Below are 13,210 nucleotides of genomic sequence, written 5' to 3'. Positions count from 1 at the left end.
AAGAGTAGAAATAAATTGCCACGCTAACCTTTTGCTGAGACAATTAGCAGGATTGGCATGAGTCATTAAATAATGTGAGATAATTTTTTGTTTTTAATTAGAGGGAGGGGATTTTCATACAAAGCAAGAATAATGTCACAGCTGAATGGTTGGACTCAGAGTGTACCTATGACTTGTACAGATGTTCTAGTGTATGCAATGATTTTTAAATACTATTTTTTAGAAGTATATATATAAGGAAAAGTGTACACACATCTGATAGCCTTTTGTTTTCCAGCCTTCTTCTTTCACAACAGATTGGGAAAAATGTCATTTTCTATTTCATCTCAAATTAGAGATGGCAGTTTTCTGCCACTATTTGTTTCTTGCAGGATGTTATGAATACAAAATCCACATACCTCCTCTAGTATTGGCCTTCCAACATTCCAGCATCAGTAGAGAACTAAGATGCAGTCATGTTCATATTTCCACTGTGCCAGCGATTGCTTTGAACTGTTACTGTCAGGGGTTTGACCCCATGTCCCTCTTGTTCATAGTGGTTGTGAATATACAAATACCTAATATACTTCTCAGGAGCACAGTCAGAGGGAAGAAAACAGTCCATAGTATTTCTTCATTTTACATATATATATATAAATATGCACACACATATTAACAGATACATGTGGAGTGAAAAATCACAGGGTTCATAGCTTCACTGACCCACAGGCAGAAATCCCATCAGCTTTGAGGAGCTACAGGATTTCACCCCAGAAATGTAAGTGTCCCAATCTGTTTTATTTTTACTTGCATGCTTTGCCTCATTAATTAACAGTATAACACATTGTAACATCAAAGATGAAACACCAGAAACCACCTTTTGCTCTGACATCAGAAACCCAGACATTTTGTTCAAATGTGTAACAAATAGCAACACAAATTCAGTCTCCTTCCAGTTCTCAGAGACAGTTCTGGAAGAAGCACACAAAATGCCTTTGAGCCTATTCACACTTTTCAAGCTGAGCTGGCTGTGGTAAAATACACAGCATGAAGAATTTTAGTTTGAAACAGCCTCCATTAATATTACCTACTTGTTTAAAATATATGCTGTTAGTGCTATCCTCAAGTGCTGTACCCAGCTATTTTTGTATTTTTACCAGAGAAAATGTCATAATTACTATGATAATCACATTAAACCTTTAAAATGAATGTACTATTTCAACTTGTATAATCATCTAAAAGGGTGTTTTCTTTGAGTCACAGCAGAATCAAAACTTACCATGTAAACAGTCTGGGATAGACCTATATGTTCCGGGGCTTTTTTTCCATAGTTACTTTAATATTAAAAAACCCATAATGCTCTTTGGGATATGTCCACCTCAATTCCACCCACACATCCAGCAGAAGCATAAAACAGCAAACAAATTAGATTTGTAGTTTAAAAAACAACAACAACAACAACAAAAACTAAAAACCCCCACCAACTTCAAAAGCTCTACTGGAATCCAACACAGCTATAGAATAATTTATGGAGAAGAGAGAAGATACCATGCTCTTCAAATGTATTTGAGTAGCTAATTATTAGTTATCTGTAATATTGGAAAACAGTTTTTATTTGAAATTATTTAACTTCATGAAGTTATGTATTTAAATAACATCAAAAGTAGCACTTGCCATGTCCATTTTTTTTTCTTGTCAGTATTTAATATCTGACTATTTGTGTACTGATCAAAGCTACAGATAGCACTCTTCTATAGGGAACTAGTGCAGTTTCACTAACAGCATCAGACATTTATCTATACCATATGTTAGACAAATAGAAAAATGCTGCTGTATTTCTATTTCTTCCCCAAGGGTAGCCATTTTAAAGATTTATTCTCCACCACCCACTCATTTTCTTGTATTCATACTAAAAAGCACTTCTTGCTTCTTCCTACTGTGTTCAACCTAATCAGTATCAATAAACTGATACCATAAGCTCTCAAACAGCAGCATAAGATAGAATATCTGTTATGTCTTTAACTAAGAGGATAGCAAACCTTAAGTATCCAAACATTAATATCAAGCCTTAATTATTTATAGGGAGAAGTTCAAAAAAGTACCTTTTTACTTTCATCTAAATACTCTCCCTGGAAGAAAAAAAGGATTCTGAAAGCTTCCTAAATAATAATAAAGAGCTTTTCAATGAAATTGAATACTTAGGTTTTGTGCATAATTTCCACATAGTAATTGCTACTGCAAATGCTAATTAGTCATTTTATTAGAACAGTTACCTATTTTCTTCTTAAAGTTATGGTGAGCATACTCATTAGCTACATATGTGAGCCACAATGTATTTGGCATATCACATACAATTCAGGGAAAAATATTGCACTTCTCTCTTAGTACCTGATTCATTATATGTTGTGGTGGGTTGACCTCAGCAGGCTGCCAGGTGCCCACCCGGCTGCTCTTAACTCCCACACCTCAACAAGGCAGGAGGAAAACATAAGACAAGAAAAGCTTGCAGATCAAGCTAAAACCAGGGAGATCGCTTACAGTGACCTTCACAGGCACAACAGACTCAGAGATAATTCATTTTTTTTTATTACTAGTTAAACTAGATTTGGATGGTGAGAAACAGCAGCAAAACCAAAGCCACCTTCCCTCCTCCTTTTCCAGGAGGAATTTCAGTCCTTCACTCCCACCTTCTCAAGTCCCCCCCAAGTGCCACAGGGGGATGGCAAGGCAAACAGGGGCTGCAGTCACTCCGCAACACCTACTCTCAGCTGCTGCTTCCTCCTCACCCTGCTCCAACGTGCATCCTTCTGCGTGCTACAATCCTTCAGGATAAACCTGCTCCAGCATGGACTCTCTAGGGGCTGCAGTTCCCTCAGGAAACATCCCTATGTTCTAGCACAGGACCCTCGGCAGGCTGCAGTGGGGATATCGGCTCCAGCAAGTCTTTCCACAGTATATTGGCTTTGTGTGGCAAGGTTTTGGTAGCGGGGGGGGGTTACAGGGGTGGCTTCTGTAAGAAGCTGCTGGAAGGTTCCCCTGTGTTCGAGAGAGCCCATACCAGCCGGCTCTAAGACGGACCCGCCACCGGCCAAGGCCGAGCCAATCAGCGATAGTGGTAACGCCTCTGTGATAACATTTTTAAGAAGGAAAAAAGTTGGGATGGAGGTAAACGGCAGCCAGAGAGAGGAATGAGAACATGTAAGAGAAACAACCCTGTGGACACCAAGGTCAGTGAAGAAGGAGGGGGAGGAGGTGCTCCAGGCACCGGAGCAGAGATTCCCCTGCAGCCCGTGGTGAAGACCACGGTGAGGCAGGCTGTCCCCCTGCAGCCCATGGAGGTCCACGGTGGAGCAGATCTCCACCTGCAGCCCGTGGAGGACCCCAGGCCAGAGCAGGTGGGTTCCCGAAGGAGGCTGTGACCCCGTGGGAACCTCGCGCTGGAGCAGGCTCCTGGCAGGACCTGCGGATCTGTGGAGAGAGGAGCCCACGGAGCAGGTTTTCTGGCAGGACTTGTGACGCCGTGGGGGACCCATGCTGGAGCATTCTGTGCCTGAAGGACTAAACACCGTGGAAAGGACCCATGCTAGAGCAGTTCATGAAGAACTGCAGCCTGTGGGAAGGACCCACATTGGAGAAGTTCATGGAGGACTGTCTCCCGTGGGAGGGACCCCACGCTGGAGCAGGGAAAGAGTGTGATGAGTCCTCCCCCTGAGGAGGATGAAGCGGCAGAAAATAACGTGTGATGAACTGATGGTAAACCCCATCCCTGTCTCCCTGTGCCGCTGGGGGGTTGGTAGAGAATCCGGGAGTGAAGTTGTGCCCAGGAAGAAGGGAGGGGTGGAGGAAAGGTGTTCTGAGATTTGGGTTTATTTCTCATTACCCTACTCTGGTTGATTTGTAATAAATTGAGTTAATTTTCCCCAAACTGAGTCTGTTTTGCCCATGATGGTAATTGGTGAGTGATCTCTCCTGTCCTTATCTCGACCCACAAGCCCTTTTGTTATATTTTCTCTCCCCTGTCCAGCTGAGAAGGAGGGGGAGTGATAGAATGGCTTTGGTGGGCACCTGGCATCCAGCCAGGGTCAACCCATCACACACAGGCTGCAGGGAAACACCAAACCATGATAATCTTCTCTATGGGGGATTCTGCTCCAAGACTGGGAACATTCCCTCCTCATTCCCCAACCTCAATACTCACAAGACCATTTCCACACTACCTGGGCACTATTTCACCTTTCTTAAATACATTTTGCCAGAGGCACCCCTGGCTTTGCTAATTGGCTCAGCTGTGACAGGTCCATTATGGAACCAGCTGTGTCCAGCTCAGGGCAGCCCTGACCTCTCCTCACAAAGACCACCACCCTGCAGCTCCCCAAAACCTTACCTGGTAAACCCAATACATATATGTATTAATTAGTTATATGTTTCAGCTGAAGCCAGACTCACAGCTGGAGTAGGTTAATGTAGCTGCACTCAAATCAATAAAGCTGTGCTAGGCTTTTGCTGTTGTAGCAGGTGAAAGTCACAGCAGGGTTGTGGTGGTCCTCGTTGTTCTTGTTCTCAGTTTGAGGTAGGGTGCTGGAGTGCATTGGATGGACTTGCTACTGCCTTCAGAGCACAGGTGTGTTGAAAATAATCTTTGTTTGCTTTTAACCCAATGATATGCTCAAGGTGTTTCCTCTAGAGAGGATAGGATGGTGTTATTTCTTCTGGAAACATGAGGGGTTTTGAAGTATTTTTGGGAAGCTGAAAGTTCCTCTGGTATGTCAAATCCAATTGCCTGGAGCTTAGAAGTTTTTGGAGATTATAACTTGTGGGCTAAAGAGGAAAAAAAATTGTCTTTCAGGCTTGTGTAATTGTAGTGATTTCAATCTGTGTTGGTGCTGGTCTTTCCTGGTGTAAATTTGATTAACTGGGAGAAGTAGGGTTTGTTTTATAAGTGGCACTTCATGATTTTATAAATTCAGGTATTTTTAAACCAAGAAGTGCTTGAAAGCAACATTGTATTGTGGTGGTTTATTAAATGATATTCCCTTAGTAATATTTTTACATGAATGCCAATTTCACTTTGGTTTCCAAAGGAAAGACTAGTAGTAGGCTTCAGCAGTAAGTCAATTAAGGTGTGGGAAAACTTTGTTATGCAATTTCTCACCCGAGGAGTGGCATAGACTGCTATGTAACACTATGCTTAAAGCATATGCTTGACTGCTTTTAGAAGAGAATGTGCTTTGTTGCTAACTTGTTGGGACTAAAATTATCTTTATTTGATTCTTTCAATTAGCTGTTTTTATTTTTGTGTTATAATGCTGCTTTCCACAAAACATTTGCCTTGCTATTGCCTTCCCCCCCCCCCCAAAAAAAAAAAAATCTCATCAGTGTCCTTAATTGCCTCATGACATCACTACATTACTGTTGTGGACTTTCATACACTCCTATAGACAGCATGGCTCATAAAGCTTAATGAGAGTAAGTTCATTAAATTAATCTTGGTAATTAACAAACTTGCTGCTTACTTCTCAGTTGTCTAATTTGTGACGGTCTTGGCAATTGGCTTCCACAGGAAGCAAGACTTACATCCAAAAAGCTCATAAAAGTGGAAAGTAAATTAATCTTCATTAGAATGAGATTATTGAATTTAAAATCTGTTGCTAATACCTATTGACTTAGAAATGGTTTTTCACTTAGAAAAAGTAACCAATAAGAGGAGAGTTCACTAAAGTAGCTTTTCTTCCTGTATGTCTATGTCTAAAGTATGTTTTGGATACAGTAAATATCCTTAAAGTGAGTCCTGATTCACCAGAATATGCCTTTGGGTGCTACAGGAAGACTAAGTGGAGAAGGTAGCTAAATAGCTGTGCTCTAAAAATCCAAAACCAAATGTGTAATGTCTTCTGATAAATATTAAGATTAAAACATTGTTTTCAGTATTAAATAAGAATGTCAGTAAGAATAAGATAACTCTTTTTTAGGAAGTGATGTAAAGAACAGGTGATGGATCTGGTACACCAGCATGCTAATCTTAATAATAGAGCCTGATTGGGAAGACTTTGACTGTGCTTCTATTTTTATTTTTATCCCATTGACTTTAGCGAAGTTACTCGATTTGTTTATATTCCTCTATCTGAAACTAGAGTTGGGACTGTTGGGGTTTTATTGTTGTATTATTATTATTACTGTTTAAAGGCTTTATCCCTGAGATAAATTTTATTCTTTGTTAGAACTATGTGCTGATACAGGAAAAAACTTAAGAGCCTCTTTTCTTTCTTTTGCTAAAATTAAAAAAGTACTGTGCTATTTCAAATATTGAATTTAGATTTCTGAAACAGGTAAGGTTTTGCACTGAACAACTGTTTTAAGTTTCATAGTTCTTTTTTGAAGCAGTAAATAAAAGGTGAATGCATGCCAGGGGGGAAGTATGCTGTATCTGCTCTGTGTGTGTCAAGAGAACCCAAACCTTCACAGGACTTCAAGCTGGTTTTAGTACTTAACTGGGGAGGCTGGAGTTCAGAAAAGTGTTTGCCATTAAGACACCAGTCCCATGTAGACATCTGAGCTTGGGGGAAAGGGGAATTCCAATAGTTTGATGACAGTCGTTGCCCGAAGTGGAAGTAACAGTGTTGAGTTAGGAGCCTCGCTTCCTTTACCATTTGAAGGGTGAGCTGGTTGCTTTTAGAGGGCCATCTATAAACTGCACTCTAGCTAGCTAAAGATAGTAGTAAATCTCGATTCTATCGCTTCTGGAGCCTAGACTAGACTTGTACCAGATCTGTAGCTTTCTCTTAAAAGTAAATGCCTGAAAACCATCTGCTGCTAAATTTTAATTCCTTACACTGAAGATATCCAAATGTATGCTTTGTAAACTATAGACCCCATATGCAATCAGCTGGGGTACCCTGAACAGCTGTTTCTGAAAATGTGTGACTATGTAGCAATTATAAGTTCATGGAAGAAGAAAGCAGTAGGGAGTATGAGTCTGTTAGCCATGACTGCACTCTTGAAGGAGTTAATGATGCAGAGGTATAGGATGCCCTTTCCAGGGCATCAAGGCAGGATGAGCAGTTGTGACGATTGCAGTTTGTATGGACACATGGTACTTAAAAAAAATTTTTTTAACTTTACATTGTTAAATACAATTCAGCTTCAAGTAGCTTTTCCAAAGTTTACGTTTCTAATTGTAAGTTGTTTGGACCAATACCCTGGCTCCAAAATGAGAAAATTGCTTTAATTGCAGAATATAAGACACGGTAAGAAGATTTGTCTGTTTATAGAATGGCAGACAAGTTATGATATCTGCTATTGCATATGTGAATTTATTTTTAAATTTGCTGATGGGAGACTGATTAACTATTTTGACTGTCCTAGCATTCTTATAATTAGTTATTTTTATAGGCACTTGTCCATGGAATAGATTCATGGTGCTTTTAAGCAGGTGATCTAGGCAAAAATATTCAGAAGTGATTGTATCTGCCTGGATTTTCAACAGCTTTATGGGTTCACAAATCAGTGGTATGCATGTGAAGGAAAATAGTGGTTTTCTTTTTTATCCTGATTTAATTCAGCTTTCCCAAGGTGATTCTGCTAATGATGATCTAATTCAAACTAGGATGCTTGATTCTAAGGCAGGCTGTTTTTCTGTTTAAAGACCAACAGGAGGGAATGCTCTAAGACAGAGAAAGACTGAAAGCATCATACATCAGGCCAAAAAAAAAAAAGTTCTAGGAGGAACCATTGTTTCCTGAGATAACTGCAAACATATATAATGCAACAAAAATATCTGAAACACTTAACCGACGTGCCTCCTTTTTCTCAAAGCTTGTGAAGCCCCCACAGCCTGATTTGCTCTTGCTGTCTGGAACTGTTAGTCTGTGACAACTCAGAATATGGTGAAAACTGTTGTATTGTAAGATCTTATGCTTCCATCTGTGTTTTATGGGTTTTGATTTCACTAGCTGGGAGGCGTCATACCTTTCTAATTTCCATGATTAGCTGCAGGTAGAAGGTTCTGAATGTGTATCTATTTGTAATCTTACATAATTGACTTCAGGCAAAATGTTTATTTTTAGTGTTTGAGTAACTGAGATCAAGATTATTCTTCCATTGTTAGCACTCATCCAGGTGCTTGCTTTTTTTTAAAATAATGAAATAGTTAAAAAAAAAAAAAGTAAAAACAAACCAACCAAAACCCTTTGCATGTGAACATGTACTGCCTTTCTGATTTCCTGCTTCTGAACAAATGGGAGCAACACTGAAATTGAGATAATTTGGAATCTGTGTTCAAATTTTGTAGTTAAGATTCATCTCAGTGGTTTTGAGTATGTTCCTAGGTATAATCTAGAGATTAGAAAAAACTTGCAAATTTGTATTTCTAAGATTCACAAAATTGTTGATTTTTTTTTTTAATTAGTAAGTGCTGAAGAAAAACAGGGAATAGTAAACAGAAGGGTAAATGAGAAAGCAACGGTAGTGAAAGCATTTCAGACCCAACATTAATTATTTCAGTACTAGAAATCTAATAAAAGGTTGTGTAAGATTTCCGGGTAACTTTTCAGAGTGAAGAGAAGTAATTTAAATTATCTGAATCTGCTTGGTATGAATTATGTCTATGTATCAAAAGCTAGATCATTACAATTTTTTTTTTAATTTTTTTAATGCAAAGTGAGAGAATTGCTGAAGGGACAATAGAAAGCATAGTACTTAGTGTTGGTGAAATACGTTATCATGTTTGAGTAGTATCATGTTTGGGGAGCAGAGGAAAGAAATAAAAGAAATTGCAGTATCCATAGAAAAACTGTGAAGTACCTACTCTGAGTAGTTAAATTCCCTTTTGAAAGGATGGCTGTGGTTTAAGATGCTAAGTGTTGTAAGTGAAGTCTCTGTAATCTTGTTTTTAGTGCTTTGCATGAACAGCCTGGATTACAGTCAAGGGAATGAAGAAAAATTAGCTATGCACAATGGGAATATAAATTGGTGCTGACAACAGTAAAGCCAGATAAAAGTATAAACTTGAGATATTTTTAATTAGAATGCAAGAATTAATTTGCCAATACAGGGGCATATGGAATTTTGTTGTGATCGCTGTGCAGAAATAAAAACTACAAGAAGCTAGTATTTAGGAGAGCAGAGCAATGTTGTATCTGCTCTAAAAAATGAACCCTCTGTGTTTCCCTTTACCCTATTTTTTTGTGAATATTATGTTTTGATAGAACTGATATATTAATAACTGATGAATAAACAATGATAATTTTCTGTTAAATAGAAGAGTGAAATTAACATCAGCCTTTTAGTCTGGTTGATTGGTTAAGACTAAGAAATTAAAATCATAGTTAGAATAAGTCACTTATTCTATAATGAAATCTGTAACCAATAACAATAAGGGGTTTTGTGAAGTCATTCTTGAGTGAAATGTGGGGACTGTTTAAATCCACTTCTTTCCACTTACAGATCTGCTCATTGCTATGCATGTTGTTTATCCTTGCACAAAGTTCATACTTTGTGTAAGTTCACAAACAATATTCCAGCTCTCAGTTAAGTGGCAGATCTTGTAGTCTGGGGAGTAAAAAATGATGCTCCAGAATTACTTGTCCTGTAATCATTTAGTCATAATTCTGAACAAGTTATTAAAAAAAGGCAAAAAACCCAACCAAACAAAAAAAACCCACCTCTTTTAATGTAATTAATTTACCTGCTATGAAGGAAGAATATATGAATTGTATTTTCAAGACAAAATGATTATTTACTGAAATAACTGAGCATATTATTCTTCATCTAAAATAAGTATATGTTTAATAAGCCTGAAATGCAACAGGTTCTTACGATGTGTTAGAGAATATGGAACAAAGTCAGGAGATTTCTGAAGGTTGTGCTGAAGTATGGACTGGGTAGTACCTATCGGTATTGATGTAAAAGCCTAAAACATCTTTATAAAATTTTTTCCATGACATTAAAATTATTTTGATACCGAGGCAAAGAAAGAATGAAACTGTGCAAGTGATAGTGTGTTCTCAGTAAATTGGCAGATAGATTTTTAGTTTCCCATTAGCAGAGTTGAAAGCTGCTTAAGATGTGAAAAGTATTCAGGAGAGTCTGTTTTCTGTTACTTTTTTCCAAAAGATCTTTGGCTTCTGGATTCTGATGTATCTGTGAAATGGGAGTTACAGCTAGTACACACAGCTGCCATGTTGACCTAAGATAATTGTCCCTGCCATACTTGATACTTGCCTGCCAGTATCAAATGCAAGAAAACCTTGATGTAGATGAAGTCATTCACTTCAGACTAAACTGAGCTGATTTACTGTATGCTTGGTATAGACTAGGAGTATGTCCACAGACAGCTATTGTAGCTGAGGTGAAGTACTCATCCGTGTTCCTGAAGCACTTTTCAGTGCAGTATGATCTGGCACTTCTTTAATTGCATGATCCACTGATCTTTGTATTTTTTAAGTAATTTCTCTGATGGCCAAACAAAAAGAAATAGTGAAAGACGGGTGTTGATGGGACTTTGTATTTCTTGCGGTAAACTTCTGAGTAACAGCTTGTGTGCTCTAGTGGTCAAAAAGGTGATAAGAAAAGAAACAGAAAACCAAGTAGAAAGCATCGCTGACCCTTTCATTTTGTGTGGAGTTGTGCGTTTGGAGTGATGTATGAAGCTCTCGTATACTTTGTTATATATTTAACCACTTTCCAAAATAATGCCTTTATACTACATGTATTTTTTCACAGTGCCATGAATCCTAAATCCTGACGTTTTCTTGTACAGTGACAAAGTCACAAATATCTATTGGGAGTTCTACTTCTCTCGCATTAATACTACAAAACAGTCTGTCTTGTGCTTCTAAGTAACAGAAGCTGAAAATCTATTCTTTGCATTGTTTCAAATTATCCTTGCTCCTTTAAAAAAGGAAATGTTTATGACAATATTGAAATGTCTTTCTAGTCTTTATATGTTCTGTTGTCTCTTGAAACCTCAGGTGCTCAGCTATTCCTAGAAAATGTAATAATGTTGCAATGTTTCCCAGCTGATCTGTCAAAAAAAATATTTTTTTGTGATTCAGATTGTATGCATGTGTGGACACTGAAACTATGATTTATCAAGCAACACCATTTTGTTTACCTAGTCTTGTCTTGAAACATGTTAAGTCTAGTTGGTTTAATCTTGCGTTCCCCTGTTTCCCAACAGATTCAGATAAAACATGAAAGGCAAAATGGTGATGAAGAGAAAGTGACAAAAAGCCTGAATTTCTGCTGATTTTTATATTTGTTTTTTTCTGTGCTGAATTTCAGGTTGAGGCATATTGTACTAGCCTTTTATCCTTTTTGAGGTTAGAGGAAGATCACCATTTTATGCTGTCATAAAGCCTTTTTTAAAGGCAAATCTTTCAACGTATTTGAGAAAGAGGAAGAGAAAAAAACAGTACAAACTATTGTCAAAGTTGTAAATAGATCTACCTGCTAAAACAAACTTGATGACAAAATTGAAGCAGTCAAGGAGACAACAAGGAATACAAGGAACAGTGCAAAGTTGTCTGAGAAGTAGGTGGAGTTATTTTTAGTTTGGGCTGGTGAGGTAGAAAGAGCCTTTGGTTCCTGGTAGGATTGTTCTGAAAAGCTTCCATTCAGTGGAAAACGTTCCACTAAGTTTTGTGCATATTAAATGGCTGCTTATAGAAAGTGGACAAAATGAGCATGTGCTTTTTTCCTTTTTTGTTTGTGAATATTTTCAAGCTTTATGTTGGGATTTTTTTTTATTATTATCTACTTAGGAGTGATTGAGTTCATGGTTTTGATTTCCACCCTCTTCCAGCAGACTAGTTTGTACAGGTTTTGAATTTCTCAACTTTCTGTAGATGCTGTATGGGACTCAGAGTAATTTACCCTGTGACTCGGTCTTGACATAAGAATGCTCATGTGATTTACTGACATTTATCTCATAGCTCAATGCAGTACCCTTTTTTTCCCCTTACCTTGATTCATGTCTCTATGGAGTGTATATTTTTTGGCAAGGTGAAAAAGGTTCAATGGTGCTAAAATACACTTAGATTGCAGTATGTTCTCTTTTTCCAATAATGCTTTGAATATATTTGTATTTTTATATGAAAAAAGGCATATAGACAAAGTATCATTTATTTCTTGCATTGACAAAGTAAACAAGTGGCAAAGAAACTGAGATATATCCAAGTATTATGTTACTCCTTTCTCTTGGCTGAATTGGTATTTGCTTTGAGAGAAGATGTTTCCCTGCAGAGTCCAACGCCTTTCTCCAAGTTTGAATTGTTTGAGGAAAAAGAGTGGGTTTTTTGCCTTTGCCTTGTTACACAAACACAAAGATAATAACTAATTCAGTTAATCAATATATGCTATCCTTTGTGAAGAGCTTTGAGATTATATTTTTAGGTGCATTTGAGATGTTAAAACTTGTATAATATCAAAGATAAGTTTCTTTTTAAAAAACAAAAATAAAAATACTGCAGGTGAGGTTAAGTAGACTTAATTAGTGCGTGGCAACCCCTGGAAGTGTTTCATGTAGATCTTGGCTTTTGGAGATATTATTTTCAAAATCAGTGTTCACATGCTTGAAAGCTTTGATCTTAAGTATTTAGTAGTGATACCATTATTTCAGAATAAACTTCGTAAGGTGCTTGTATATAAACGTCAATTAAAAAGATTAAATGGCAATGTGGTATGTGCATAGAATATATCAATTCTATGCTTTGAAACACAGAAGACTACCGTTATTTTATCTGATTATTAATTAATGATTACCTGTTGACTTACGGGAACAATAAAATTGGTAATCTGTGGAATTCAATATAAATTCATGCATCATGTAATGCTGTGGTATGTACAGTAAAAAGTTATTGCTTCTGTAGTTTTTAGCCTGCTCATTTGTTTGAATGACTTCTAGTTGGTATATAACCAATTTCTTCATCTCTTAATGCAGAAAGCAAGCGCTAACAGTAATGCTCACATACTTGACGATAAATTGAGAATAGTGCCAGCAACAGCTACTCTCTAATCCATGGGCACTCTTTCAGACCCTAAATATGACAGTTTCTTTGTTCTAGATTGCATTTCTAGCAGGGGAGAATACTCCAACTCTGCTACATCGTTTCCATTCTCTGAAGAATGCATGTTCTAGCCTGTTAGTGTCAGAGAGCGGACGTGATTTATGCAACCAGCAGTTGGTTTCAGCTCCACAGAACAACTCTTTTAGAGTAAGTCAGATTATTTACGT

This window comes from Harpia harpyja, chromosome 9 (genome assembly GCF_026419915.1).
Source record: "Harpia harpyja isolate bHarHar1 chromosome 9, bHarHar1 primary haplotype, whole genome shotgun sequence".
In the NCBI taxonomy this organism is placed as follows: Eukaryota; Metazoa; Chordata; class Aves; order Accipitriformes; family Accipitridae; genus Harpia; species Harpia harpyja.
Note: the sequence above shows the minus strand (reverse complement) of the source record.